Raw genomic sequence first — 25,495 nt, 5'->3', positions numbered from 1 at the left:
GGAGGTCTATTTGATGCCACTAGTGTTACTTTACCATTTGGAATTGTTTTCTTGGGCTTTATTTGATGTATTTGAGTTCCTTTTGGCTAGTTTTGAGTCGTTCGGAGGTCGGTACGCGTGGGATGGCATTTTTGGAGCATTGCTTGGCTTACTCGGTATTGGATTTGGCTTGTTCGAGGTAAGTAACACTTCTAAACTTAGTTTTGAGGGTATAAAATTCTGAATTACGTGTTATGTGATTTATTTGGAGGTGACGCACATGCTAGGTGACGGGCGTATGGGCGCGTACCGTAAAAATTGAGACTGAGTCGATTCCGTAGAGCTGTGTAGTTAATTAACTTGTATTTTTCCCAGTATTTGTCATGTGTTAGATAAAATGAGCTGTGACTCATGTTAGAAATCATGCTTAGGCAAATGCTGGTATTATCGGGACCCACTGATGTCATTTCTGCTGTCGAATTATATTTTTAAATTATAATTTCGTACTCAATCATATACATTCATTGCATATCATATCTCAGTCCCTGTTGTTATTAATTGTTGATACATCACATCATCATTTTGGGCTAGGTTCATGACATAGTGAGCCCGGGAGACTGGAGAGATTGATGACTGAGTGAGGTCGAGGGCCTGATTGTGAGGTTATTGATACTATAACACGTGAGTTGTCCGTGCGGATCCAGATATTGATACTATAGCACGTGAGTTGTCCGTGCTATTTGCTCTGCATCTCCCGCTCGGTTTCCCAAGTAGCTTCCTCAACTGGCTGACCTCTCCACTGCACCTTCATCGAAGTTATGTCCTTTGACCTAAACTTTCGAACCTATCGATCCAAAATGGTCATCGGTTCCACATCATAAGTCAGATCACCATCCAACTGAACTGTGCCGAAATCCAAAACATGAGACGGATCGCCGACATACTTTCGGAGCATAGAAACATGAAATACTGGATGCACACTCGACAAACTACGTGGCAAGGCAAGCTTGTAAGCCACCTCTCCAATCCTATAAAGTACTTCAAATGGCCTAATATATCCAGGGCTCAACTTGCCCTTCTTCCCGAACCTCATAACACCCTTCATGGGTGAAACCTTGAGTAGAACCTTCTCCCCAACCATGTAAGAAACATCACGGACCTTCCTGTCGGCATAACTCTTATGTCTAAACTGCGCCGTGCGAAGCCGATCCTGAATCAATTTAACCTTATCCAAAGCATCTTGAACCAAGTCAGTACCCAATAGCCTAGTCTCAACCATCTCAAACCAACCCACAGGAGATCTACACCGTCTCTCATACAAAGCCTCATATGGAGCCATCTGAAGACTCGACTGGTAAATGTTGTTGTAGGCAAACTCCACGAGCGGCAGAAACTGATTCCATGAACCCCCAAAATCAATGACACAAGCGCGTAGCATGTCTTCCAATATCTAAATAGTGCGCTCGGACTGTCCGACCTTCTGAGGGTGAAACGTCAACTCAACCTGGATACCCAACTCTCGCTACACGTCTCTCCAAACCTGTGTGCCTCGATATGAAATGATGGACACTGGCATGCCGTGGAGGAGAACAATCTCTCGGATGTAAATCACAGCCAACCGCTCCAAAGAATAAGTAGTCCCAACAGGAATGAAGTGTGCAGACTTGGTTAGCCGATCCACAATCACCCAAATAACATCGAACTTTCTCGAAGTCCGTGGGAGGCCAACTACAAAATCCATGGTGATCCGCTCCCATTTCCACTCTGGAATCTCTAACTTCTGAAGCAATCCGCCCGGTCTCTGATGCTCATACTTCACCTGCTGACAGCTGAGGCACCGAGCTACAAACCCCACACGAACTGTGGGCCTCCTCAAGAATCAACTCATGTAGCCCATCCACATTAGACACAGAAATCCGACCTTGCATCCTTAATAATCCATCATCCCCAATAGTAACATCTCTGGCATCACCATGCTGAACCGTGTCCTTAAGGACAAGTAAATGGTAATCATCATACTGACGCTCTCTGATGCGATCATATAAGGAAGACCGAGAAACTACACAAGCTAGAACCCGACTGGTATACGAAACATCTAATCTCACGAACTGGTTGGCCAAGGCCTGAACATCAACTGCAAGAGGTCTCTCACCAACATGAATGAATGCAAGGCTACCCATACTCACCGACTTTCTACTCAAGGCATCGGTAACCATATTATTCTTCCCGGGATAATCAAGAATAGTGATATCATAGTTCTTTAGTAGCTCCAACCATCTCCGCTGCCTCAAATTTAGATCCTTCTGTTTGAACAAGTGCTGGAGACACCGATGATCTATAAACACCTCACAAGACACACCGTAGAGATAATGCCTCCAAATCTTCAATGGATGAACAATGGCAGCTAACTCCAAATCGTGGACATGGTAGTTCTTCTCATGGGGCTTCAACTGATGCGAAGCATAAGCAATCACTCTACGCTCTAGCATCAAAACACATACAATACTGATCCGAGAAGCATAACAATACACTGTATAAGAGCCTGAAGCTGAAGGTAAAACTAGAATTGGAGTTGTAGTCAAGGCGGTCTTTAGCTTTTGAAAGCTCTCCTCACACTCATCCGTCCACTTGAAAACAGCACCCTTTTGGGTCAATTTGGTCAAAGGCAATGCGATAGACGAGAAGCCCTCCATGAAACGACGATAATAACTGACCAAGCTGAGAAAGCTCAGAATCTCTATAGCTGAGAATGGTCTGGGCCAACTCTGAACCGCCTCTATCTTCTTCGGATCCACCTGAATACCTTCACTGGACACCACATGCCCCAAGAACGCCACCGAACTAAGCCAAAACTCACATTTGGAGAACTTAGCATAAAGCTTCTCCTCCCTCAACCGCTACAACACAATCCTTAAATGCTGGGCATGTTCCTCTTGGCTACGATAGTACACCAAGATATCATCAATGAACACTATGACAAACGAGTCGAGATAAGGCTGAAATACACTATTCATCAGATGAATGAATGTTACCAGGGCGTTGGTCAGCCCAAAAGACATCAGGGGGAACTCATAATGACCATAACGAGTCCTGAATATTGACTTTAGAATATTCGAGTCCTGAATCTTCAACTGGTGATACCTAGACCTCAAGTCAATCTTAGAGAACACCCTCGCTCCCTAAAGCTGGTCAAATAGATCATCAATGCATGACAAATAATACTTGTTCTTGATTGTAACTTTGTTGGGGTCGAATTCCAATTTCGAAAGTTGGAGTAATTCCGTAATGTCATTTGTGACTTGTGTGCAAAGTTTTGGGTCAATCGGACCCGTTTTGATAAGTTTCGTCGTCGTTTGTAGAAGTTGAATTTTCTTAGTTTCAATAGGCTTGAATTGGGGTGTGATTCGTGTTTTTGAAGTTGTTTGATGTGATTTGAGGGCTCAACTAAGTTTGTATGAGGTTTTAGGACTTGTTGGTATATTTAGTTGAGGTCCCCGGGGCCTCGGGTTGATTTCGGATGGTTAACGGATCAAAAGTTGAAGTTGGACCTCTACTGGTGTAACCGCACCTGTGGAGCTTTGATCGCAGGTGCGTGCTGGCTTGCGGAGGTGCGAGTTGGAGGGGAGTGTGCAGGGGGTCGCATGTGCGAGGAGTTTTCAGCACCTGCATGGCTGCATGTGCGAGGAGTTTTCAACACCTGCGTGGCCGCATGTGCGGTGAGAAGTGCGCAGAAGTGGAAGGCGCACAGGTGCGATAGTGAGTTCCGCATCTGTGTGACCGCAGATGCGGCAGGGGAACCGCAAAAGCAAAACTGGGCAGATGGGCTTGGTCGGCAGAGGCGGCATGGGTTCTCGCAGAAGCGAGTACACAGAAGCGGAGTGAGGGACCGCAGGAGCGGAATGAGCCACAGATGCGTGTGTGATGTCACTTCTACGACTCCACAGAAGCGGAAGTGCTGGGCAGATTATTAAAACAAGGGTTCGCGAGGCAAGATTCGAGGCATTCAGAGGCCGTTTCGCGAGGCAAGAGTGTGTTGGAGTAGAGATTTGCTTGGATTGAGGTAAGTAACAGTTCTAAATTTGGTTCTGAGGGTACGAAACCCCGTATTATGTGTCATGTATTTGGTTTTGAGGTGACACACATGCTAGGTGACGGGCGTGTGGGTGTGCACCGTAAGAATTGTGACTTGGTCAAATTTCATGGAACTGTGTAATTGAGTAATCTGTTGTTGTCTGTACATTCTCCATATGTTATAGAAATTGAACCACAAATCATGTTAGCAATCATGTTTAGACTATGTGTTGGCACTGTAGGGACCCATAGAGGTCGTGTACATATTGAATTATCTGCTAAATTGTTGTTTTGTACTCAGTCACAATTATACTCGTATATTACATCTCAGTGTCTATTGTTCATCATTGATGCATCATATTATTGCTGTTTGGGCTGCTTATCTTGATTTCTGAGAGCCTGAGAGACTGGAGAGGTTGATGACTGAGTGAGGCCGAGGGCCTGATTATGAGGATGTTTATGGGATCGGGTTGCATGCTGAAACATGTTTCACTGAGGTATGCCATGATTGACTTGTTATAGCGCTTGGGCTGAAAGGGCCCCTCCGGAGTCTGTACACATCCCTAGTGAGCGCATGTACCTACTGAGTGCCGAGTGCCGGGTGCTGAGTGATTGAGAGAAATGAGTGACTGTGAGGAAAGAGTGAATGTGAGGTTGGAGTGAATGGGAGGACTGAGTGACTGTTGCTTTGAAAGGATGCATTGACTTCATTATTTTTGCACTTCACCTGTCATATATCACTGTCTTGAAATTTCTGAGAGATATTATTTTCTATTTTAGTTGAACTTGACATGAATTTACTGTTTTGGTCTTAATTGTCAAACTTGAAAGCATGCCTACCTCCTTATGTTGAAATTACTGTAATTGGACTATAACTGTGAAGCTCGTCACTACTTTCAGTTCTTTATTTAGTATTGTTACTTACTGAGTTGGTTGTACTCACGCTACATCCTACACTTCGTGTGCAGATCCACGTATTTTCGGACACGGTGGGTGTTGATTCTATCGCACGGTTGATCTTTTGGAGATTCCAAGGTAGCTGCCCGGCGTTTCACAGACCTTGTCACTCCATTCCTATCTTTCCGTTTATTGTATTTAATTTCAGACTATCATAGACAGTATATTCTAGACTTGTGATGTATAGATGCTCATGTACTCTGTGACACCCCGATAGTTGGGAACTTCCGGGTTATGTTTTGGGTTTCTATCCCTGTTTTATTAAAACTTTTATTATTTAAACTGCTTTAATTCATTTCTGTTAAAGGTGTTGGAATTATTTCGAAAGAACGGCTTACCTAGTACCACGATAGGCGCCATCACAACAGGTTAGAATTTTGGGTCGTGATATGATGCAATTAAGAAAATTGGGATTCTAATCCCTTCTGTTTGTAGTTGTTGTACTAGACACAGGAGGAAACAATGTCCCATATATTCAGAGATAGCCAAATTGCTAGACAGGTTTGGTTCTTCAAACGTAATTATTTTTTGGGGTTTGATTTAGCACTGGTCATCTAAGACAAACCATCATGAATTGGTGGTTAGCTAAAAAAAGAAATGGAGTTCACTCAGTGTTACTCCAATGTATACCATCTATGATTTGTTGGAAAATATGGTTGAACAGATATGCAGCAAGGTTTGATAATAAATCCCTGTCAGGGTGGCATATCATCATCTCAAAGTGCTTAACATTAATCCTTAATTGTCAGTTTCCTACTCTAAAACTTTCACAACTCTGGATCGACAAGTGTAAGTATGTGGAGAAGTTACAATTTTCTATTCACTCCCAGGCTATTAAATGGAACAAACCCGATAGGGGTTGGGTAAAATTGAATGTTGATGGATGCAACAAAGGTAATCTTGGTTCAGCAGGAGGAGGGGATATCATAAGTGATCATCATGGCAACATGATGAAGGCTTTTGCAGAATTCTATGGCCAGTTTAATAGAAGCTAAGGCATTATTGTATGGTATTAAGTTTATGTAGTAATTCTGGTTTTTTGAAAGTTCATGTGGAATCTTATTCAATGTTTACTGTCAACATGATTAATAGAAAGATGGTACCTTCTTGGCAAATCAAACATATTATTGAGCATATTTAATTTGGGAGGTAACTACGACTGGAGATTTCAAGTTTACACACGCATTTAGAGAAGGCAACATTGTCGCATATGAACTTGCTAACCTAGGAGTAAACTCACATAATTGTGCTATCTTCAATGAAATTGTTTCACTGCATAGAAATGTTAGGGCTTCAATGAATTTAGAACAGGATGGTTTACCAAATTTTTGATTCGAGCCCAAAAGAAATCATTTTGTTGTTAATGATAATATCTCTTGACAGTGTATTGCTTAGAGCGTTTATGACTAGATTGTATGTAGTAATGTATGATATGAACTATCCAACTTGTAAAAAGGTTTCCTTAACTCTCAAAGAATTCCTTTGTGATCAACGACAAACTAGATTGGGTTCCACCAATCTACACTTTGTAATTGAGGTCAAGGTTTATATCCTCCTTCGTGTAATTGTGATTTTTGGAATACGCATGTTGGAGTCTTGCCTAACTCCTCTATCCCTGTGATGGAACTTTGATTAGAAAAACAGTTCAATTGTCCAAAAATTATAATTCAAAATTTAGCAAACTTCCATATATAAAAGCTCTTCTGAAACTGAAAGAATTATCCTAAAATTCTGCATCTATGCCTTACAATAAACAGGTAGGATATAGCACATAATTTAACATCTAAAAACTCAAATTGGCCGTATCGATCAGGTGTAGAAGCGATAAGTCTTGGCAGATGGGAGATGTTAGAGTCAAAAGTACACCCACTATAATGCAAAGATGCAACATAATGAGAAAAAGAAAATAAGAGATAGGGGTAAGTAGGGAAAAAGCTTGCACGAAACGTTGCATGTACAAAATTATATTAATTTATCACAATTAATTTATATATTGATGTGAGAATCTATATTTATTAACAATAAGATGCTATATCTTATGCAAAAGACACTTGTTATGTACTTATTGCTTTGATGCATATCATCGAGTGTATAAAAAGTTTTTCCCTAAATAATTTGTATAGACATCGCTATTTATATCAAATCAATAAATATGTACGTAAGATATTTGTTTTTCATAAATACATTTTTAACTTAACTATGGTGAAGTTATATGCACTCTCATTTTAATTTTTAATCGTTGAGTTTTATTGATTAGTTTGATGTAAACACCGAGTGTAAGTAAATTTCATAATTATATTTACAAGTTCTGGTAAACTTACCCAGTTCGTACACCATGACAAGCCAAACCGTCTGGGCTTTTTTATAATAAGCCAGATGATGCATGGAAGCTGTAGGTAGAAATTAAAAACATAGTAAATGTTAAATATGTTTGTCATATGAGTATTATATAGTCATAGTTTCTGATTTAATGAAGTGAAAATTTAATGAGTTATCTATGAAATATACTTACATAATATGAGGTTGGTGCCAGAGCAAAACCTCCAATGAATCCCATCAAACCACCAAAGAATGGTATTGTCATGCCCACAACCAATGTAAATGCTACAATAACAGAAGACCATAGCAAGAATATAAAAAATACATAGAAAAGAGCAATTAAACAACTTTTTCAGTTTATTTTCTAATTGTGCAAAAATATTTTCTAATAAACAAGTAAATAACTTACCAACAAAAACCGTACGCACACAAACACGTAGAAGAGTGGAAGGATTATATTTCAATGACTTCACAGCGTATGCCTCTATCATATCAAACACTGGCATTGCATAAACCTGAAATGTAAATTAAGTAATATACAACAGATTAATTAGGTAAATTACTAACATCTAAGTTGCTCATAATATATTATCAATTGAGGCACATCAAAGACTTAAAGAGTTTATACAGTTGAAGTAGGTTTCCTCAATTACATATAAAGGATTAAATTTATATATATGCACTGTGTAAATTTTTTATTATACTAACTATTTTAGTCTACTAAAACAAGTTATGTACTCTTTTTTTAGGTTAACATATTTTATTTGTACTGAGTAGTTACTTGTTATTATTGTAGACAGTGACAGAGACATCCCTTAGTATGGGGTGTCTGACACGGGTTAATTTGCAGCGAACTTTTCTAGCTAGCATATATGAAAATCGACACCATTTTGAAGGTGCATCTTCTGTTGAAGGAATTGTAGCTACATTTCCTAATGCACTCAGAAACATAAACACATTATCTGATGTTTTTTCACTTTTTGGACCATAACTAACTTCTCTCTCACTTTTTCCTAATTCCTTTAGTGACACAGTCCATGCTATAGCAGAGTAAGTTATGGACAAAATCATAATGAAGTAAGTGAGTTTGATAGGTTTGGCATTTGGGAAAAGAATTTCTTGGAATTTTTTCAAGGATTTGCCACCAGTGACCATGTAAATAATGCAAGTGCTAACTTCAACTATAATTTGTTGGGGTACAACAATCCAGAGAATCTCTTGCCTGGTATCATTTCATGCATCTCCACCATTTGCCAGATTGTGTAGAATGTTATAATCCATGACAGTAACGTTACCGTTACACCAGCTCCCCTGCAGCATTTATTACAATTTAATACAATAATTAGATGAATGTGGTATCACTTGTAAATTTTAACAAGCTATAATTACCAAAATTGCATTGGGTGTTTGCATCAAATTATATTAACTAATTAACATGGTTAAATGACTTAATAAATGATTATATATATAAAACTGCTAATTAGATGATATCAAGCAGTTAGTTATACAAAACCGGAATTTGAGTATATCTAAATTTTAAAACATTCATAGTCAAGGCAATTCCTTATCAAAAAATTTGATAATGAAGAATAAAAACAAATCCCAAAGAAAAAGGAAGAATACAATACTACGACTCATGCATTCCCAAACTAATTTGTGGTTGAATCCTAATAAATTCAACTAATATAAAAAAAAAAAAACAAATTAAATAAAGAAAAGAAAAAGAGAAATAAATAAAGTTACCATCCCATCTCAGACATGGCATAAGGTAGACTAAGAACAGCAGCACCAACCATGGCAGTAACATTGTGCATGGTTGAATACCACCACTTTGCATTCCGGTCCGACGTTATCGGTAGCCATTCATCTATTGCTTTCTCCCTCCTCTTTTCTTCACTATCTCCTCCCTTTTCCATATTAAATTAAACTAACTATGCTTAGGCAATAGAATAAGAATGAAAAGTTTGTGACTCAAAGAGTAAGGAGATTTAACATCAATTTCGAGTCCTTTAAAATAGACAAAGAAAAAGTCTTTTCTTTTTCTCGATATGCCTTTTCCTATTTATATAGGTGATAGCCATAAAACCTAAATCTAGTAGTAATGACCTAAATATATCCTAATCCTTTTAGATATATGCAATATGTAAAGGTTTTATGTTTTTAAGGAAAATAAACTACTTTCTATACTTACTCTACACCCAACAATATTTGGAATTTTTTAAAAAGTGAAGTCCTTTCCAAATGCTGAAATATATGTGGATATAAATAAATAACATCATATCTTTGTTAAAATTACTGCATTATATGCAAATTATTGAGAATAATTCCTTAAGTGTCTCACAGGCTTTTTTGCTAATTGATCGAACAATAGAAACGGTGATGATATTCACAATTTAAACCAATTCTACTAAAAGAAATAACGAATTTATGTGTTTTTACTTTTTATCATGCACTAATATTATACACCATTGATTTCTGAAGATTTACATTTCTTTAGTTGTTTTTTTCCTTTTTCTTTTCTACTGGTGAACCGGAAAAAAAAAAATAAGAAGCACACTGATATTTCACGTTGAAAAATTAAAATACAAAATTCAGTAAAGACGCAAAAGAAGTGATTTTTTTTTTTGGAAATTTTACCTCTTATTGCAAAGCTTTATACCCTATTTATTATGAGTTGTATCTTTTCCCAAAGTGAAGCGGACATGGTCTGTTCATAGCTGAATTGATTTTGAATGTTGACATGGAAGAGGTGATCACGCCCAACTATGCCTTATAAAAAATACAAGCGGTCGTCGCAAATATATTCTGGCTAATAAGTCCGAAGTCGAATCCCATAAGGAATTAACCTATCAACCATAGTTGCTAGACCCGCACAAATTCACCCAATCAATCTTCAGAAATATTTGAATAATAATTTGGATGTTTATTAACTAAATATTACATAATGAAAATGCACTAACAAATGACTAACTACGAACGGTTTGTAAACAAGAATTGGAAAGATCTAAGGTTGTGATTTTTCCTATTGTCGGAATCTTTTCCGCTACGTTTTCTATAAATTCGCCTAAGTCTTCTCTATCGATCATGAGCACCATAACTGTCGTAACTCTCTCCCGAATAATTACCACAATTTACTAGACATATTCTGCCGAATTACGCTAGCTGGCATTAAGTACGGCTCACTCAGATCGCACCAAGGTTTCATTATCTCTAATCCCACCTTTAAACCCTTCGTATTGATCCCTCATATACGTTAGGAGTGAAGTTGTTCAACAACTACCTAAATATGCACTCTCTCCCGAGTAATAAATACTAAATAGGCACAGCTAATTGAGGGCCCTTCAATCAACCACATGAATAGTATAGTTGAACAAATAGAGAAAATACTACGGCAAATTTATATTAACGTAACAAGAAAATTATCCTTCAATAGGTTCCATCAAAATCCTAGATTAGGAATTTTAGCTACTCATACTCATAGTAACAATATCCCAAATATTTTGAATAATTAAAGTACAAGTACAGATGAAAGGATATAGAAATCGATGATTCTAATTCCCAACAGGTGATTCCACAAGCTATTCTTGCCTCCGATTGCAAAAGTCCCCCAAAATGGCATTTTTAGGTCTATTTATATGTGTAGAAAAGACCTAAACATGTAGGCAAAGTCCTAGTCAAACCCAGAGACGAAATAAGTCTTCAAAACTCGGACTGTGAGTGCCCAGACCTGGCCTCGCGAGGCCTAACGCCTGGTGTACCTCGCCCCAAGCCTGGCGTCGCCAGGTATAAAGCCTGGTCTATCTCGCTCCTGCCTCACCTCGCCAGGTCTATCACCTGGCCTTAGCCTGGTGTCGCCAGGTATAAGGCCTACACTAGGCCTGGCTTCGCCAGGCATAACGTTTAGTGTACCTGGCTTCGTCGGCTTCTCCTTTTCAACTCCTCCCGAGCACGCTTTCGACTTTTAAGTATCCTTTTTTCTCTAGTTTCATCTCCAATTCACCTACACATATAAAATGGCGTTCATTACGAGTAAATAAAGTATAATTTATCATTAAAGCATATAAAATGCAAGGCGAATAGTGTGCTAAATCATGAATTATAGCCACACATCAATACCGCACACTAAAACATTGCTCGTCCTCGAGCAATCGGACCAACTTATAGACACAACCTCACTAAGCAATTCCCTTAACTCCTTGCACCAAGAATATTGAAAATAGTCTAAGCACCACGGTGTAATATCCTCGCCTCAAGATTTGACTCATACACCATGACTTATTCACAAATTACTTACTTAGTCTAACATGGAGGTCAATGACATTACCTTTCCTTTATGAATCACGTGCCCTCACCCAACAAAGAGCTCAGTTCCACACACGATGAATTTTAAGAACGTAGGAACTCAAGATAGGAAAAAATTCACTCGCTCTCAGAAATAACATTCATATGCCACAAATGATGCACCATAGGCTTGCCCGTAGTGTAATACTCTATTAATCGAGCTTATTTAGTCTAAGATCAAATAGGACTTTGATTGGTTGTAATGTACGCTGTGGGTCGGGTAGGATATATTTGGATATGTGAGTGACTACACCTCCCTAAGCACTTTAATACATATACTTTAACATTTCAGCCCATACTTATGTCAAACCAAAACTCCACCTTCACATCAATGTATATTACCTCATACTTCTTTAAGCACAATTACATTAAGAGTCACCACTTATCTAAGAATATTCTTTTTCATAGCAATACAACTATTTTTGTCTTTTTTTTTTCATTTTTTTTTTCAATTCAAGCGGCTCTTAATTTTTCAAAACAATGCACCTTTCTTCTTATTTCATTAGTTCCACTCAAAAGCCAAACCAACCATCCCACTCTTTTACTTTTACAAAGTTCATAAAAATTCAAGTGCTCATTAGAGGTGAAACGGTTCAAATAGATGGTTAATTCAAATAATTGGGTAAGGCTTGTAATGTGGTTGCCAAAGAAACATGATTACAGGCTCAAAGGGGTTAACTACGTTACATAACTTTTAGGTGGGTAAACTATATATATCTGGCTTAACAAAGAAACGTCTATATTACTTCTCAGAATGAACAAGACTACTATTTCGCTTTGCATACACACAAGGCAAGTTCTAGATATCAAATGCAATGCACAGAATACCTACAAAACTCTCACACACAAGGCACATAACTCACTCAGGATTGGTTTCATCGCGACACTCCAGTCAAAGCAGTTAAGCAAAATTAGGAATCTACGATTTAAGGTATTTATGCTAGAGTCAAAAACCGAGCCTAAGCGTCACGACCATAGTCATAACTATTCTCAAGGTATAACAAAGCTAAGAGATATTGCTACAATTAAATGCATAGCTTCGTGGTTCCTACTCCTAAAAATAAAAACTAACTACACTCGGTTCAACTAAAAGCTCTTGGAAAAGAACCGCGGCCCAAAGAAAAACCAAGGGAGAATTACTACATTATCTAAAACAAATCTTCTTATTTTTTCTCTTGACTTACTTCCCTCAGAAAACTATCTAGGAGATCCATCATCGGGAAGAGTCCAGTTATCTTTTTTTAATAACTAAACAAATAACAAAAATAAATCACTAAACCAAATTCTTAAAACAAATAACTAAAACAAGTATCTAACGAAAATGACACTTACTAAAACAATAAAACAAACAACTAGAAGTAATTTCTACAAGTCCCCACCCCACACTTAGATCATGCATTGTCCTCAGTGCATACACAAATTGACAAAACAAGAAAAATGAGTAGGGTGCAAAGAAACTCCCTGATCAAATTGCGTCTTCATCCTCTGAGGCTCTCCACTCTTCATCATGTGCTTCCTCCTCCTCATCATCATCGTGCTCATCATATGACTGCTCCGGCTCGACCTAAGGCTGCTCAGGAGTGTTGATATCCTTATCATCGGGGAGTCTGTAGCCATCACCTATCCCAACCAGCTGCTGGCCATGAGCGTTGAGCGGGTACCGCTGCTCCAATAAGGTCCTCTCCTCAGATGTGGTTGGTTGACCTCGTATCCTTAGCTGCAAATTCATTATCCCAAAGAGATGGGCCATAAAACTATCATCCCGAGCATTGCGTTCGGTACTTGTCAAAGATATCTTGATTATGGGAATAATTTAATTCTGACTTCTTGTGCTAGTACAATTTGTATGTATTGAACGGACCAAGTAGGGATAAGTATTTTATACTGACTTAATAAAATAACTTCTCTAGCCACTAAACGTACTTATACTCTTAATCTTGATATAATTGTTATTGGTTGTGTATATTATTTATTGTTTTGATTTATTAAAAGGCGAGATTTGTTTGTGGGTCAATATACCTGGTAAATTGGACAATGATGATATATATTGGCGAAATAATAGTTAGTTGAAGGAATCCATATCTTGGTCTAGAGATAGATGATACACCTTTATGAAAGCTTATAAGTTTTCATGTGTAAACCCTGCAAGTGGATTTTTTATCCGTCACATGATACAAGTTAAGCAAAAGTCTAAAGAAAATAATAAATTAATTAAATTGTCAGTAATTTAATTTATTTGATTAGTATCTGAATCTTAACACGGGGAGCTAAATAAGGTTTAATGAAAGAATTTCAAAATTGAACTGAGAAGTGCAGTTACGAATTTTTAGTGGAATAATTCGTAATTTATTATCGCAGTATTAATTCGAATATTTTGAATTAAGTCGATAATAAGAAGTCTCATTAATTAGATATTGTGGTCCCTGTTGTGCCTGAAGAATTAGGAATTAAAAAAAATTATATTTCTTAGTGGAAAAGGAAGACCCAACAGGTTTAGGAAAATGTTTTAAACCCTAAAACCTGTGGCTATATTAAGAGGTCTTATTCCATAAGGAGGAAATATTTTTACTACATGGTTTTCCAAGGAGAAATTCGCCCACACGAATTTTGCTAATTTCGGGCATTATTCGGGTCACACAACAAAAGACTGTGGACTTGGAAGATGACTTGAAGGCTCTTTTTGCGATAGCGATCACGCTTCAAGAGATATGTTTGAGTAAAATCAGTGATTATGTGTTGTCTATATTATATGCAAGTGATCTTGGCTATTTGCTTCCGCTGTTCATACTTGTTTTTCATCAGTTGGTATCAGAGCCTGCTTGCGTCTAACTAGATAACATGATGTATATTTGTATATGTGGTCTGATTATTACTTTACTATTACTACTATATATAAGCGGCTAAGGCTGTACAACATATCAATCCTGAATTGTACAAAATGCATTGTGTATTATACTTTTATTTGAGCCTGTCTTATTAGCGAATTGACATGTGTACCGCACCTTTACTTTACCAAAACCACGTGTACTTTACTATTCCAGATACAAACTCTCCGATTATCCATCTCTCCACTCCAATTCTCTCTCCTCAATTCCTCTTTGTGATTTTCTACTTGCTTCGCTATTTCAAGAATTCAAGATATAATCTTTTTGTTTTGGTAAGTTTTTCAATTATTGTGGGCTTCTCTGGATCTCTATGTTGGAGTTTTCTCCGCTTTCAATGTTCAGAATTCTTTCATGAGTTTTATCCATTTTTGCTTTTACCTTCTGCTTGCTATAATCTTCTAGTATGGTAACTTTTCTCTCTTGGTTCTTTCTCTTGCACAGTGTTCTGGTTTCACTTCTAATTTTATCTGAAAGTTTGTCCATATTTGATTCAATTTTTTTTTGTGCATAATTTATTGCCTAGATTTGCTACATGCATGTATGGAATTCTATATGATTTTGATATATATGTTTGGCAAGAAATACTTAGGTGAGTTTTCTGTTATTAAAATTTTTGGTTGTGTTTAGATTTTGGTTGTGTAAAATGGCAATTTGGTGTAAATGTTTTGTTCTTTTGGAGTGGGTACACTACAACAAATATGAGCTACCACGATATTTAATTAATGAATTTATAATAAATGTCGGAAAAAATATAATTTATCGACATTTATTAGAAAATATTACAAAAATACTGACATTTAATTAAAAATGACAAAAATGACATTTAGTTAGTGACATTTATAATAAATTTTAACAAATTACTATTTTTCCTTCCTTGGTAAAAAAGAAAACTACTACTTACTTACTAATTTCAAAAGAGAAATTGTTTTGCAAAACTTCCCCCCAAAATTTCCCTCTGAAAATCTCCCAAGAAAAAACCCTACTCCCTGCGATATCCCTCTCTCAGAAGTCATAACATTGTTCATTTCCCCCTCCCCAATTTCTCTATCTCATCTAAATCCCCCCTCCCCCCCCCCCCCCCAACCGTAAACCTCAAGCGCCTTCAGGAATAGCAGTATGAATGTATCCTAGTGTACTCTCTTCTTGCTTAATGTATCACTCTCTCAAAAGTCATAACATTGTGTACTGTCCTCTTTATTCTTGCTAGGTGACGGGCGTGTGGGCACGCACCATAGAAATTGAGACTCAGTCGATTCCATAGAGTTGTGTAGTCAATTAACTTGTATTCTTCCAAGTATTTGTCATGTGTTAGAGAAACTGAGTTGTGACTCATGTTAGAAATTATGCTTAGGCAAATGCTCGTATTATTGGGACTCACTGAGGTCATTTCTGATGTCGAATTATATTTTTAAATTATAATTCCGTACTCAGTCATATACATTCATTGCATATCATATCTCAGTCCCTGTTGTTAATTGTTGATACATCACATATCATGACATAGTAAGCCCGAGAGACTGGAGAGATTGATGACTGAGTGAGGCCGAGGGCCTGATTGTGCGGTTATTGATACTATAGCACGTGAGTTGTCTGAGCGGATTCAGATATTGATACTATAGCACGTGAGTTGTCTGTGCGGATCCAGATATTGATACTATAGCACATGAGTTGTCCATGCGGATTATAGAGCTTGGGCTGAAGGAGCCCCTCCGGAGTCTGCACATCCAAAGTGAGCGCAGGTGCCTATTGAATGCGAGTGCCAAGTGATTGGGAGGACTAAGTGGATTGATACTCTGAGAGTATGCATATGGTTGTTCACTATGTTGTACTACATTCGACATCCGCATTTGACATACAAGCATATAGATGCATTTTTTCTCATATTGTACGGTATCACGTCATGAATGAATTCTCATACACATTGGCATCTAGGCATATAAATGTACTTTTCCTCATGCCATTTGAGAATGAAACATTTACCTGTTGAAATATTTTGGAAGGAAAATCATGATTTTACAAACCTTCTCATATTTTGGTACTTTCGGTAAAAAATTTGGGTTTTCATTGTTATACTTGTAAAGCATTTCTATTTTCTGAAACCGTGAACGAGATGAACATTATATTTCTGAGTTATTTTTTGTACCACTTTTATTATATTGTTATGAGATGTTATTGGCTATTGGTGTTGGACTTTGACATGTGTTCCAGCTCGTCACTACTTTCAACCTAAGGTTAGGTTTGATACTTATTGAGTACATGGGGTCGGTTGTACTCATACTACACTTCTGCACCTTGCGTGCAGATATTGGATGTTGATGTTGCTGTGATCGATGGGAGCGGGATTTAAAAATGTACATGCATTCCGATTGTAGCTGCTTCTTGTTCATGATAGCCATATATTTATAAAAATCTATTTATGTACATTTCAAACAGATGATGAATTTATTTCATACCAGCTTGGTAAATTCTAATCTTAGAAGCTCATGATTTATACTACCAGTCCTTAGGGAATGTATAAGATTCAGATATTTTCTTTCACTTAATTGTCTTATTAAATTTCATGGAATTGGATAGTTGTTATTTGGCTTACCTAGCGAGTTGGGTTAGGTGTCATCACGACTAGTTGAATTTTGGGTCGTGACAAGTAGGTATCAGAGCTCTAGGTTCATAGGTTCTACAAGTCATGAGCAAGTTTCTAGTAGAGTCTTGTAGATGGGAATGATGACATCCATACCTATATTCAAGAGGCTACAGGGAATTTAGGATAATTTTTCATCTTTCTTTCCTTATCGTGTGGAATTGATTCAGTTTGAAACATAACTCTTTGAATTCCCTCCACGCATTCGTGTGCGCATGTAAGCGCTCGGTATCGGCTGGTGATTCCATGGATGAGGTGCAAGTTGTCATTTCTGGGTGCTGATGATGGGCCAATCTGGAGGACTTGAGGCCGGGTTTTGACTGTAGCTCGAGCATGTAGATTTCGGCTGTGTGGGCACGGTCTTTTGGGAATTTATGTGATCGATAGCATCCCTATGAGTGGAATATGTGACTCGATGAGTGGCCGGATGGCTATATGATGAGCATGATGTGATTGCGAAATGTGTTCAGATGGTTTGATTGTGACGAGAATAGTTTGCCTGGGATGTAAGAAGGACTATGGGGTGCTAGATTGCTGTCTTGATGTGACACATAGCCTCAATTTATGAGTGTGTTGAAGATTTTTCGTATTGATTAATTGTGGAGTGAAGTAGATTTTCATGTCTTGTTATTAGTTCAGACTCAGGAAGATTCAGTGATGGTGTAGTAATCGTGGTTGCGAAAGGGTATAGATGTCAATTTTAGGCTAAGCAGGTGGGTTATCTTCTGCGGAGTAATCTACGGAGGTGTGATCCTTATAATGTTGTGTGGAGAGTTTTCTTTCTACCAACGGGGTATATGTGTTAAGATTTGAATTTGAATTTGGTTGAGAAAGTTGACCTGATCATCATGTGGATGTATGTGAGCTTAGTGGATTATTTGAGGTACTATATGGTTTGTGTTAGCTTTTGAAGGATTTAGTTGAATCTTCCTGCGGTATTATGGCAGTAATAGAGTATGGGTTTGGTGAGTTATCAGATGTTCTATTCTATGGCATTGAGTTAAGTGGGGGAGTTTTCTATCAACGATTTGATTGCATGGTTACGTGTAGTATTGGTTTTGGTCTGAAGCATACTTGTGGATCGGTTATGACATGTAGAGGTTGAGATGAAGGATGACTCGAGTAAAGGAATTTCTGGATATGGGTTATGTTACACCTTATGGGTATATGGAAATCATGGAATGATTGAGTCGTTATTCGTGAAAGATGTAGTGCGCATGCAGTAGGAAATTGCTCGGTTTCTTAAAGGTGTGGATTATTTCTTTGGGTGTTGCTGTTCTAATGGGGCACATGTCGTTCGACCCGTTTGGCCGGTACAATTGAGATTTGAGTAGAGTGGATGACTCTCGAGAAGGTTCTAATGGGTTCAAGATTTATATGTAGCAATTGAGAATTTTGCGGATTTGTATATGGCTAGAATGTGAGATTTAAGTTGGATGGTGTCGAGGCTTGTGGCATTTCTATATTATTATGGATTCTACATTTCAGCATCAGTAAGGTGAAGGAAATAGTTTTGGATTTACAGAAGTTCTCTTTAGAGTGGCTGTCTCGGTTGTGGCACTTTTGGGGTGCTTAAGAGGGAATACAACGGCTTATGTGCCTTAGGATGGTGTTGTTTTATTTTAGGATCTCGCGGGGTGAGTTTTGGTTAAGGATCGTGGCGTTCTGGCAATAAGAAGTGTCACCTTGAGGGTAATTCAGAAGGAACTCAGAGGAATAGTACAACTTGATATTAGGTTGGAGAAGCAAGGCAATAAATACAATTGGTTCCTTGGGGTATTTATGATGTGGTGAGTCTCTACAGGTGTTTCGTGGCAATACTCTTGGGTTTGGAGACCTGCATGGCTTGGTTGAGTTAGAGGGATTCGGTTCTGATGGCTTGGTTGCGTGTTAATGGGTTTCAAAGAGTTTCGATGGTTGCTACCACGGTTTGAGATGGATATTTCCTACCGGCGTGAGGAGCATGTTGCGTGTTGTGATTTTCTCCTGGATGAGATCCAATAGAAGGTTTCTGGCTAATTGAGTATGTAGTTTGCTTGTGACTCAGAATTGATTATGAGACTCTCGTACTTTTCATATTCATGATAGATGCGGTATGTTGTGGGGAATTAAAATTTGAGTGTGCAAGGTTACAGTTTAGATTTGAAAGGAAGGGCATGGATTCTTAGACAACATGGGCGGTTTCAGATAACTAGATGGATGATATTACCACTTGGTATTTCCTGAGGAGAGCGTACATTTTAGAAAGTGCACTAAGTGTTGATGTACGGATACTTCATTGGTATTGCGGTACTCACATGGTTGATCGGCTGCTGATATTCAGATTTTGTTATGTGGCACGGAAGAATTTTAGAAGTATTCCTCGTGGGATGATCGTGTATGAGAGATGTGTTAGACATTTGGGCGGTGGAGTTGGGATAAGATATGGTGATTCGTGTATTCTACGGATTCGGAGACCAGGAGTTCTCATAAGCAGATCTATTTGTTGTTGTGGACTGTGAAAACGTGGCCAAAGCTATCCAGATGATAGTGCGGTCCTATTTGGGCCTTATAGCAGAATTCGAGCAGAATGGTTATTGGGGTTCAGAATGGTTGATTATGCTTTGGTTATGGCCTTTGTCCGGTTATGATGTATGGTGCTGTTTTCTTCTCGGTGGTTGCGGTCATGCACATTTGTTACTAGGCGTCAAATTGCACGTAGTTGTTGATTTTGAGCATGGTGGCTTGAGGTATTTCATATAGACCAGTGTTTTGATGGGGTCACACATGTTGAGATATGATCCTTTGTGTTAGATTCGTGCATCTTGGTACTACTATGTATGATGTCTTTGTAGCATTGCGGTTGTTGTGGTACTTGTTGAAGATGTGGGATGGTTTTCTTGTTTGAGTCATTTTCCATTTATGGTACATTTGAGTTGTTGCTTATTGTGCACGGATTGCACAGGTCGTGATTCTAGGTAGTATTGGTGTGGCATGTCGATAGGATAATTGGGCCTGATAAAGTGAGGTCATTGGACCTAGAATGGGTGCCATCAGATTTGTTTGCAGTATATTTGGAATGTTAATATCGCTGATCGGCTTAGAAATTGGCTATAGTTCTTGTCAAAGGAGAGGGAGCTCCATGGATTGTTGATCTGATGAGTGGTTATGAGTTTCTGCGTGCTTATTTCATCGTCGACAGTGTACGAAGCTTTTTGAATGAGGTTTTGTTTGAAATGAGGTTATTATCGGTAATGAGTTGTTTTGAGTAGCAATTGTGATCGGAAGTAATTTCTATTAGTATTTGAGTTATGTGGTATATCATGTGATTTTGTTCTAGTTTATGGTTATGATTTGATGCGAGATTCGGGACTTATAGAAAATTTCGGATGTTGGAAATTGGATTATGTGGTTTACGGGCTTAGGTTGAAGTAATGATCTTAAGTTATGTTAGGTTGTCAGGACTATATGGAATAGGGTGACGTGGGTTCACCCCCGGGTATGTGCAGGGTAAGGTTACACGGAGGATTGATAACTTTGGAACGATTCTTGGCACGTTCGAGGACAAACGTATGTTTAAGTGGGGGAGGATGTAATGACCCGACCGCAGAAGCGGCATGTGGCACAGAAGCAAAAATTGTTTGGCGCACCTGCCCGTGCGCAGAAGAGGAAAATGTCCGCAAGTGCGAAAGGGACAGTTTTCATGGGGCTTCGCAGAGGTGAGATTTTATCCGTAGAAGCGGAGGTCGTAGATGCAACATTTTGACCGCATATGCGAAAACCGCTAGGCAGAAGCTATAAAAATTGAGGTTTTGGTTCTTTTATCATATTTTGAGATGTGGGACTCGGATTGTGGCGACTTTTGAAGCAATTCTCATCACAAGGACTGGGGTAAGTGTTCTACACTTGGTTTTCATTATATTCTATGAATCTATCTTCGTTTTTGGTAATTGCTTTGTGAATTTAAAGAGGAATTTGGGGGGGTTTGCCTAAAGTTTCATAATGTGAATTTTTGAGTTTTGAACATCGATTTGGAGCCGTATTTGAGTAAAACTAGTATGGTTGGACTCGTAATTGAATGAGTTATCAGATTTTGTAAGTTTCATCTGGTTCCGAGGCGCGGGCCTGGGTTGACCTTTTGGCTGATTTTGGGCTTTTGATTAAGGATTCGACCTTTACCATTTGGAATTATTTTCTTGGGCTTTATTTGATGTATTTGAGTTCCTTTTGGCTAGTTTTGAGCCGTTCGGAGGTCGGTACGCGTGGGATAGCATTTTTGAAGCATCGCTTGGCTTACTCGGTATTGGATTTGGCTTGTTCGAGGTAAGTAACACTTCTAAACTTAGTGTTGAGGGTATAAAACTCTGAATGACGTGTTATGTGATTTGTTTGGAGGTGACGCACATGCTAGGTGACGGGTGTATGGGCGCGCACCGTAAAAATTGAGACTGAGTCTATTTCGTTGAGCTGTGTAGTTAATTAACTTGTATTTTTTCCAGTATTTATCATGTGTTAGAGAAACTGAGCTGTGACTCATGTTAGAAATCATGCTTAGGCAAATGCTGGTATAATTAGGACCCACTGAGGTCATTTCTGCTGTCGAATTATATTTTTAAATTATAATTTCATACTCAGTCATATACATTAATTGCATATCATATCTCAGTCCCTGTTGTTAATTGTTGATACATCACATCATCATTTTGGGCTAGGTTCATGACATAGTGAGCCCGAAAGACTGGAGAGATTGATGACTAAGTGAGGTCGAGGGCCTGATTGTGAGGTTATTGATACTATAACACGTGAGTTGTCCGTGCGGATCCAGATATTGATACTATAGCACGTGAGTTGTCCGTGCAGCACGTAAGTTGTCTTACCTATTGGCCAAGCTCATGGTACCTGTCGAATCTCTTGCCTGGTATCATTTCATGCATCTCCACCATTTGCCAGATTGTGTAGAATGTTATAATCCATGAGAGTAACGTTACCGTTACACCAGCTCCCCTGCAACATTTATTACAATTTAATACAATAATTAGATGAATGTGGTATCACTTGTAAATTTTAATTTGATCTTTCAGACAACAAATTTGTATAACAAGCTATAATTACCAAAATTAAAAAAGAAACAAAAGGAGATATCTTAGAATATATGTATGTCGACAGTAACTTTGGGGACATCCGATAAAAAGGTATGTCAACTTAATTACCACAAATTTATTCATTATGTCAATAGTCGAAAGGAAAAAAAAAACTATATCATTAACTCAGAAGATATGCGCGCATGGATGCGGTAAAATTAATTGCATTGAGTATTTGCATCAAATTATATTAACTAATTAACATGGTTAAATGACTTAATAAAATAATAATATATATATATATATATATATATATATATATATATATATATATATATATATATATATATATATTAATTAATAATGATCAAGTGAGAAAAGTCTATATGCACAAACATATCATGCATCTATTAGTTCGATCTAAACATAATGTTCGGTTAATTTATGCATGCCACAACTAAAGGCATATAGATCAATTCCTCTTTGTGATTTTCTACTTGCTTCGCTATTTCAAGAATTCAAGATATAATCTTTTTGTTTTGGTAAGTTTTTCAATTATTGTGGGCTTCTCTGAATCTCTATGTTGGAGTTTTCTCCGCTTTCAATGTTCAGAATTCTTTCATGAGCTCTGTCCTTTTTTGCTTTTACCTTCTGCTTGCTATAATCTTCTAGTATGGTAACTTTTCTCTCTTGGTTCTTTCTCTTGCACCGTGTTCTGGTTTCACTTCTAATTTTTTCTGAAAGTTTATCCATATTTGATTTAATTTTTTTTGTGCATAATTTATTGCTTAGATTTGCTACATGCATGTATGGAATTCTATCTGATTTTGATATATATGTTTGGCAAGAAATACTTAGGTGATTTTTTCTGTTATTTAAATTTTTAGTTGTGTAAAATGGCAATTTAGTGTAAATATTTTGTTCTTTTGGAGTGGGTACACTACAACAAATATGAGCTACCACGATATTTAATTAATGACTTTATAATAAATATCGGAAAAAAGATAATTTATCGACATTTATTAGAAAATATTACAAAAATACTGACATTTAATTAAAAATAACAAAAATGACATTTAGTTAGTGACATTTATAATAAATGTAAACAAATTACTATTTTTCCTTCCTTGGTAAAAAAGAAAACTACTACTTACTTACTAATTTCAAAAGAGAAATTGTTTTGCAAAACTTCCCCCCAAAATTTCCCTTTGAAAATCTCCCCAGAAAAAACCCTACTCCCTGCGATATCCCTCTCTCAGAAGTCATAACATTGTTCATTTCCCCCTCCCCAATTTCTCTATCTCATCCAAATCCCCCCTCCCCCCCCCCCCCAACCGTGAACCTCAAGCACCTTCAGGAATAGCAGTATGAATGTATCCTAGTGTACTGTCTTCTTGCTTAATGTATCACTCTCTCAGAAGTCATAACATTGTGTACTGTCCTTTTTCTTCTTGCTAGGTGACGGGCGTGTGGGCGCGCTCCATAAAAATTGAGACTCAGTCGATTCCGTAGAGTTGTGTAGTCAATTAACTTGTATTTTTCCAAGTAATTATCATGTGTTAGAGAAACTGAGTTGTGACTCATGTTAGAAATCATGCTTAGGCAAATGCTGGTATTATTGGGACTCACTGAGGTCATTTCTGATGTCGAATTATATTTTTAAATTATAATTTCGTACTCAGTCATATACATTCATTGCATATCATATCTCAGTCCCTGTTGTTAATTGTTGATACATCACATCATCATTTTGGGCTAGTTTCATGACATAGTGAGCCCGAGAGACTGGAGAGATTGATGACTGAGTGAGGCCGAGGGCCTGATTGTGAGGTTATTGATACTATAGCACGTGAGTTATCCGTGCGGATCCAGATATTGATACTATAGCATGTGAGTTATCCGTGTAGCACGTGAGTTGTCTGTGCGGATCCAGATATTGATACTATAGCACGTGAGTTATCCGTGCGGATTATAGAGCTTAGGCTGAAGGAGCCCTTCCGGAGTCTGCACATCCAAAGTGAGCGCATATACCTATTGAGTGCGAGTGCGAGTGCCGAGTGATTGGGAGGACTAAGTGGATTGATACTCTGAGAGTATGCATATGGTTGTTCACTCTGTTGTACTACATTCGACATGCGCACTTGACATACAAGCATATAGATGCATTTTTCCTCATGTTGTACGGTATCACGTCATGCATGAATTCTCATACACATTGGCATCTAGGCATATAAATGTACTTTTCCTCATGCCTTTTGAGAATGAAACATTTACCTGTTGAAATGTTTTGGAAGAAAAATCATGATTTTACAAACCTTCTCATATTTTGGTACTTTCGGTAAAAGATTTGGGTTTTCATTGTTATACTTGGAAAGCATGTCTATTTTCTGAAACCGTGAACGAGATGAACATTATATTTCTGAGTTATTTTTTGTACCACTTTTATTATATTGTTATGAGATGTTATTGGCTATTGGTGTTGGACTTTGACATGTGTTCCAGCTCGTCACTACTTTCAACCTAAGGTTAGGTTTGTTACTTATTGAGTACATGTGGTCGGTTGTACGCATACTACACTTCTGCACCTTGCGTGTAGATATTGGATGTTGATGTTGCTGTGATCGATGGGAGCGGGATTTAAAGACGTACATGCATTCCGATTGTAGCTGCTTCTTGTTCATGATAGCCATATATTTATAAAAAACTGTTTATATACATTTCAAACAGATGATGTATTTATTTCATACCAGCTTGCTAAATTCTAATCTTAGAAGCTCATGATTTATACTACCAGTCCTTAGGAAATGTATAAGATTCAGATATTTTCTTTCACTTAATTGTCTTATAAAATTTCATGGAATTGGATAGTTGTTATTTGGCTTACCTAGCAAGTTGGGTTAGGTGTCATCACGACTAGTTGAATTTTGGGTCGTGACAAGGAGGTATCAGAGCTCTAGGTTCATAGGTTCTACAAGTCATGAGCAAGTGTCTAGTAAAGTCTTGCGGATCGGTATGATGACATCCATACCTATATTCGAGAGGCTACAGGGAATTTAGGATAATTTCCCATCTTTCTTTCCTTATCGTGCGGAATTGATTCAGTTTGAAACATAACTCTTTGAATTCCCTCCACGCATCCGTGTGCGCATGTAAGCGCTCGGTATCGGCTGGCGATTCCATGGATGAGGTGCAAGTTGTCATTTCTGGGTGCTGATGATAGGCCAATCTGGAGGACTTGAGGCCGG

General features: G+C 37.9%; 1 long non-coding RNA gene and 1 pseudogene across 1 annotated transcript; both read right to left on the bottom strand.

Moving 5' to 3' along the window:
• Positions 1 to 7,117: 7,117 nt before the first annotated feature.
• On the bottom strand, positions 7,118 to 8,180 carry LOC138903999 (uncharacterized). The gene is made up of 3 exons (XR_011413245.1): positions 7,736 to 8,180; positions 7,520 to 7,611; positions 7,118 to 7,397 (listed from the first exon to the last, which is right to left on the bottom strand). It is a non-coding gene; the product is annotated as an uncharacterized lncRNA (long non-coding RNA).
• Positions 8,181 to 8,217: 37 nt separating this feature from the next.
• On the bottom strand, positions 8,218 to 9,343 carry LOC104092749 (lysine histidine transporter 1-like; annotated as a pseudogene).
• Between the last annotated feature and the right edge of the window lie 16,152 nt (positions 9,344 to 25,495).

The sequence above is a fragment of the Nicotiana tomentosiformis genome, unplaced genomic scaffold (assembly GCF_000390325.3).
Source record: "Nicotiana tomentosiformis unplaced genomic scaffold, ASM39032v3 Un00312, whole genome shotgun sequence".
NCBI lineage: Eukaryota > Viridiplantae > Streptophyta > Magnoliopsida > Solanales > Solanaceae > Nicotiana > Nicotiana tomentosiformis.
Note: the sequence above shows the minus strand (reverse complement) of the source record. Positions and strands in the feature narration are given on the sequence as shown.